The sequence below is a fragment of the Narcine bancroftii genome, chromosome 8 (genome assembly GCF_036971445.1).
Source record: "Narcine bancroftii isolate sNarBan1 chromosome 8, sNarBan1.hap1, whole genome shotgun sequence".
In the NCBI taxonomy this organism is placed as follows: domain Eukaryota; kingdom Metazoa; phylum Chordata; class Chondrichthyes; order Torpediniformes; family Narcinidae; genus Narcine; species Narcine bancroftii.
In genome coordinates, this window is record NC_091476.1 from 146,099,683 (window position 1) to 146,106,293 (window position 6,611).

At 40.4% G+C, this 6,611-nt stretch overlaps 1 long non-coding RNA gene across 1 annotated transcript; it reads right to left on the minus strand.

Annotated features, from left to right (window-relative positions):
• Positions 1-516: 516 nt before the first annotated feature.
• Positions 517-3,006, minus strand: LOC138741880 (uncharacterized). The gene is made up of 3 exons (XR_011343842.1): positions 2,901-3,006; positions 1,514-1,722; positions 517-1,400 (listed from the first exon to the last, which is right to left on the minus strand). It is a non-coding gene; the product is annotated as an uncharacterized lncRNA (long non-coding RNA).
• Between the last annotated feature and the right edge of the window lie 3,605 nt (positions 3,007-6,611).

A 6,611-nucleotide genomic window follows, 5' to 3' on the forward strand; every position in this document is an offset into this window, starting at 1 on the left:
TCCAGGGCTGTCTATAAGGAGTTTGTATGTTCTCCCCATGTCCAGGTGCTCTGGTTTCCTCCCACCCTTCAAAACATACAGGGGTTGTAGGTTAATTGGGCAATATGGGCAACATGAGTTCGTGGGCCAGAAGTGCTTATTACTGTGCTCTATGTCTAAAGTTTAAAAAATTTATTTCATTATCTCATGCTGGAATGTTGCTTCGATCTTGCTGCATGCAGATATGGATAGATGAGGAGTTGTGAATCGAACTGAGCATTCTGTAGTCAAAAGCGAGCATCCTCATTTCCAACCTTCAGATGGTAGGAAGGATGTTAAACCAAGGACAATGCCCTATGGAACTCCTGAAGTAGGGATACCACACCTGGTTAAATGCCACCTTGGTGTTAAAGGCATGCTTTACCTCATGCTTGGATCAAGACCACAATATGAAGCTGAATAGTCCTGAAAGAACCCAAACAAGGCATTAGTGAGCAGTTTATTGGAGAGAAAGTGCTACTTAATAGCACTGTCATTGACAATATCCATCAGTTTATTCACTGAATAGATTTGCTCTGATTTTTATGAATTGGCCACGCATCTGCAATTTTCCACATCGTACTGGACAAGCATGGCTAAAGGAGGCAGCTAGTTCTGGAGTGCAGGTCCAGAACTAGATTTTGTTTGGTCCCATAGCACTTGATGAATCCAAAAGTTGTCAGCCATGTCATAACATTATGTGGAGTGATTCAAATGGGAGTTATGCAGGGAGGAAATGGGAGTCATTGGAGCTCACACAGGCCAAATAGTACAAGAATTTTCTTAGGAATTCAGGCTTACCCTTTACAAAGTCGCAGTATAACATCTTCAGCATGGCAATTAGCGCAAAGCTATTACAGTGCTAGAGACCAAGGTTCGAATCCAATGCTGTCTATAAGGAGTTTGTACATTCTCAACGTGTCTACGTGGGTTTCCTCTGGATACTCTGGTTTCCTCCCACCCTTCAAAATGTACCGGGGTTGCAAGTTAATTGGTGTAATTTGGCAGCATGGGCTCGTGAACCAGAAGGGCTTGGTGTGTCCAAATTTAAAATTTATATTGCCAAGTGTAACAGCAGTCTGAGTGTGCCACGTATCCTTCTGCACAAAAAACACAATCCATTCTGGGAAAGGCATTAGTGTTCCTTGCGAGATATTGCTTCAGTGGAATTCTTTGAAGATGTCTCTTGAAACTTTCCACAGGAGTTTGGATCATTAAAGAATTTTAAAAAAACATATGCAGAATCTATGGGCCAGGTAAAGCAGAGCCAATTCGAAGTTGGCAACAAACACTTCATCCTCTTTGAGATGGTTCAGCCAATGTTCCATTTTTGAAAAATCCAACAAATATCTCCACAGCAGTATCAAGAAACTCCAGAAAGTCTGTCAGATGGGGTGTGAATAAGAAAGAATTATTGAGAATTATTGAAATTTTATCATTAAATTAGCATAGTTTATTTGAACTATTAAAGTTGTCTTATTATGGAAAAACTTACGTAGAAGTGGCAGCTCTGTGCTGGTTGATTCCAATTCGGACTTGGCAGCTCAGTATCTTATTTATCACAGATATTATTGTGTCGAATGCCAGTCAGTCTTCTGGACATCTGTCTGACTTCAACCCTTTTGTTTCCTCTTGGTCTTGGATCTGTTCTCGTTGAATATTCGTCTACAGTTCTCACATATAAGATGCAATGTTCCCTGCCTTCTGTGGTTTTAAAAATGGTTTTAATGCATTCAATAGGGATGTCATCAAAGGCATGATAAAAATGGGGAACTCTTACAAAGAGTAGTTAAGAAGAAGTGGATGTTGGGAAGACTGGATAACAACAGGGAGAGCGAGATTTGGCATTCATTTCAAGAGGAATAGAATATTAGATCTTGAGGTTTATAGTGCACTGGTGTGTCCTTTCTTGGAGTATTGTGGGCAGTTTTGGACTCCTCATTTAAGGAAGGATGTGCTGATGTCAGAGAGGGTTCAGAAAAGGTTCATGCGAATGATTCTGGGAATGAAAGGGTTATCATATGAGGAATGTACTTGTAGCCATTTAGAAGAATGTGGATGGGTCTCATGAAAACATTTCAAATGTTAAAAGGTGTGGAGAGAGTTGATGTAGAAAGTGTTTCTTCATGGTGGCAGAGTCTAGAACAAGAGGGTATAACTTCAGGATTGAAGGGCATCCACTTAGAACAGAAATGTGGAGCTGTTTTTTATGGCCAAAGAGTGGTGTATCTGTGGAATTTGCCCTCAGTAACCATACAATCCTCCAAGATTCCTGCACTCTTCCATACCTGGTCGATGTTGATGCAATTACGAAGAAGGTACATGAACGGCAATATTTCATTAGGAGTTTGAGAAGATTTGGTATGTCATGAAATATCCTTGTAAATTTCTTCAGGCGAACTGTGGAGAGTATTTTGACTGGTTGCAACACAGTCTAATAAGGAGGTCCCAATGCACAGGACAAGAATAGGCTACAGAGGGTTGTAAGCTCAGCCAGTGCCATCATGGTCATCAGTCTTCATTCCATTAAGGATATCTACAAGAGGCAGTGTCTCCAAAAAGCCACCTCTTCCCTCAAGGGGATTCACCACAAGGCCATGCCCTCTTCATAATGCTAGCATCAGGAATACTGCCTTTTCCCCTCCGCCATCAGATTTTTGAATGGACAATGAACCACAGATACTACCTCACATTTCCTTTTATTTGCACTATGCACTTATTTTTTTATATCTTGTATTTACGGAATTGTAATTTATAGTAATTTTGTACCTTCTTCTGCACAACACTGCTGCCGCAAAACAACAAATTTCATGACACATGTTCATGACAATAAACCTGATTCTGATTCCGGCTCTGATTTTAATTCTGTACTCCTCCCCTACCTGAATACACCTGAGGTTGCCTGATCTCAGAAGCAAAGCAGGCTCAGGCCTGGTCAGTACTGCTTCGGAATACCAGTTTTCTGTGAGGGGTGCTGGACGTGACAACTCTTGGTCTGCCTTATGATAGGCAAAAGTTAAAGAATTTTATGTATGTTAAATTCTAAGTGTTGCATTATGTTCTAATAATGGAACCTTTACCTGATTCTGAATCTGATTCTGATCATCCCAACTTTGATTTACCCCACCACTCCAATTCTGCCAAGGCCCAAATCTCTTAAAAAAAACCTCCTGAAACTTCTCCACCTCTCTTTCCTTCTTTAAGGGGCTTCTTCTCCTTTGTTCACTTGTTTTATTATCTCCCGAAATGGCTCGCTGTCAAGTGTTACTTGAAATGGCCTGCAAGGTTGCCATTGTATGCATTCAAGGCTCTATATTTTAAGCAAATTGTTGCTGCTGGATGTCTGATAATTATCTTGTAACTTGATACGAGAAAGGTTTCAGCACAGTGTGGGTTTTCTTTGCTTTTGTTTTAATTGTGACCGAGACCTAGTGTGCAGTTCCACAAAATGAACCATGCACTAAAATGCTTCTACCTCATTTGTCTTACCCAACTCTAATTGCATTTTTAATTGTAGCTCATTTCCATTGCAAAATACTATGTACAGGGCATTAGCTATGTTCAGCTGTGTTAATAATTGCTGCACAATCAGTATTACTCATTCAATGATCTTGCAGTCATAATTGTGTTGTCAGAATTTTCCCCGAATATATCCCAAGTTCCTCATTCACCTGTAAACTGATGTACTTTATATGTCACCAGTACTTTATCTCCAGTGAAATATATATTGTCTTCTAAAAAGAGATGCGCTCTACTTCAAGAGGAACAGCACAAACTGATGGAAACGATTTGGGATTGAACTAAAAGCAGGAAATGCAGTAAATGGCCAGGCAGCATCTGTGGAACCTGAAACAGTTAATATTTTGAATTTGGGACCCTTCCTCACAACTGGGGAAGAGAAGTGATTGACCAGACTGGTGTATGGGTGGAACAAGGTGCAATGGAATAGGCTAGGCTTGAATTCTCCCAAATTTGGAAGGATCAGATTTTAAGATTCGCTTATTACCATAAAATAATACAAAATGTCTTTTCCGTTGTTTGCCTCATTAAGCAATTTCATTGAGAATCATAAACTTGAAGTGTGCATGCCGGGGACGATGAAAAGAGGACATTTCTCCTGTGTAAGAAATCTAGAACTTGAGAGCACAATGCCAAATGGGGGTGAACCTTTGGAAATCTCTGCCTCAAAAGGTTATGGATAGGCCTGTTATAGATCAAAGAGAATTTATTAAGATGCATTGTGTCAGGAGAAGCCTGGACAGAGTAAATAGGCAAGGCATTTCTAATGGCAGAGGAATGGATATAGAGGTAATGATATTCACAGAAGAATGAGAGGGAAGATAAGGAACGTATTAGGGTTCTGGATGACACAGGACAAGGTCAGTCTGTCCATTCAATACTTTGAAGTCCCCAAACTGAAGGGTTCATGTGCTGGGAGGTGGGAGGAGCCTGGGTAGCTCTTTTATGACCACCATAGCAAATGGGTTGAATGATCTTCCATGCTTCTATGAAGAGCTTGAATCAGCAACTGTGGTGGGAGTTTGGATGGTTGTCAATAAGAGTGCACGTTCAAGGGAAAGAAAGACAAGGTTTGGCACATATGGAATGTATAAGGGTGAGTAGCAATGGAGTACTCCACAGTCCTTGTCGGAGGATGGGAATAAGGGACATCTTGAATGGAGGTCTTTCACCTTATTGGAACTTAGTGATATGTTCATGGGAACCTTTGGCCAACTGATAACTTCAATTGGAGCAGCACGGTTGCCGTAGCAGTTAGCGCAACGTCTTTACAATGCCAGCAGGTTTGAATCCCACGCTGTCTGTACGGAGCTTGTATGTGTCTCCCCGTGTCTGCGTGGGTTTTCCCTGGGGCTCCAGTTTCCTCCCACCGTTCAAAAGGTACCAGGGGTGTAGGTTAAATTGGGTGGCATGGACTCGTAGGGTGAAATGGCCTGTTACCATGCAGTATGTCTAAATTTAAATTTAAAGAGAGAGGGCAAAGTGTCATTAAGAGGCCAGCTATTTTAAACTAATCAAAATATCTCATGATGTTCCAAAGTGGGGTGAAAATAACTGAGTCTTCAATGATCTCCAGAATCCTGGTTTCTTCTCTAGACATTGACCATAGTATTGAAGTTACTGTTTGCCATATTATTAGGCTAACGTCAGACGACATTCTTCTGCCCGCAATCCATTTGTTCAATGCTCACGTTAAATTAATGGGAAGAAAATTCAGATAGATGGTGGTGATTTGAAGTAGGTGCAAAAGGAAAAATGAAATGAATGTAAATGAGTATGTAACGGTCAGCACAGATTTGGAGGGCTGAAGAGCCTTTTCAAGTACTGTCTGACTCTCCGACATTATAAGAAATGTCAAATGAACTTATTAGAATATCTGCCAAACTAATGCCACTTATTTGTGTGGTTTCATTGTAAATTCAATGACAATTATACTGTGAGTATCCTCATTGCTCTTTAGTGAGACAGATTGACCAAAATCAGCAAAATATTTAATACAGCCAAAGAAAAGTCACGGTTACTGGCTGTCATCACAAACACTGCAGAAAAGCTGCATCTATATCATGTCATAAAAGAGTAATTGTTATGAAAACATTTATAAATCTAGGCTGCAAAATGTGGCACCCATGTAGATGTATTATAGCCATTAAAGTAGCGGGGCTGGTTGACATGGTTGAATTTTAAATTGTACATGTATTATGCAATGTCTGCTGCGAAAATCATCATTTATAACACTCACTGGGAGAGTGAGTGTACAAACAGGGGAGCCCGACATAATGGGATGTGAGGGGAATTTGTCATGCTAATGGACGATGGGGAAAGCATAACACATAGGAAGAATGATCTGTATTCCAAGCAAGTATAACACAGAGAGACTCAAGTTCCAGGCACCTAAACTTGACTTTTTCTCTGCTTCTCCATCAACGTTAGCCTAACAATCCTGGCGTCCCCTCAGTGAAGGTGTAAGTGGAAAAACATTTCAAATTTCAAGAGGAATTGAAAGGGAGCTGAAGCTTTGACAGATCTTTGTCTTCCCAGCAGTTTTTCATGTTATGAACTTGGTATTTTTAAAAAAAAACATCTATGTGAAAATTGCTTCAAACAATAAACTGGCAGTATGTGCTGATCTAATCATACTTTTCTGACAATTCAATTTGTCAGGAAAATGATGAAGTGGGTGCCCCTTTGTTTGAATCAATAATGCAGTTCCAGATATGACTGATAATGATCATGGTAAGAGCTACCTGGTACATTGTGCAACTATATTTTAGTTTATTTTGTTTAACTAATAGAGTAGGTTGCAATGGACAGTCATTGACTCCAATCCCTATTGAATACAATATCTGCATACCCAACAATGATGCCAAAGGCTCAGTCTGCTCCTGTTCACGCTACTGACCCATGACTGCATCACCAGATCCAATTCCAACAGAGTAATCAAGTTTGCAGATGACACAACAGCAGTCGGCCTCATCAGCCACAATGATGAGTCGCATCACAGAGAAGAGGTGGCAAATCTCATGGTATGGTGCGAGAGTAATAACCTGAGTCTTAATGTGGACTAAGACAAAGGA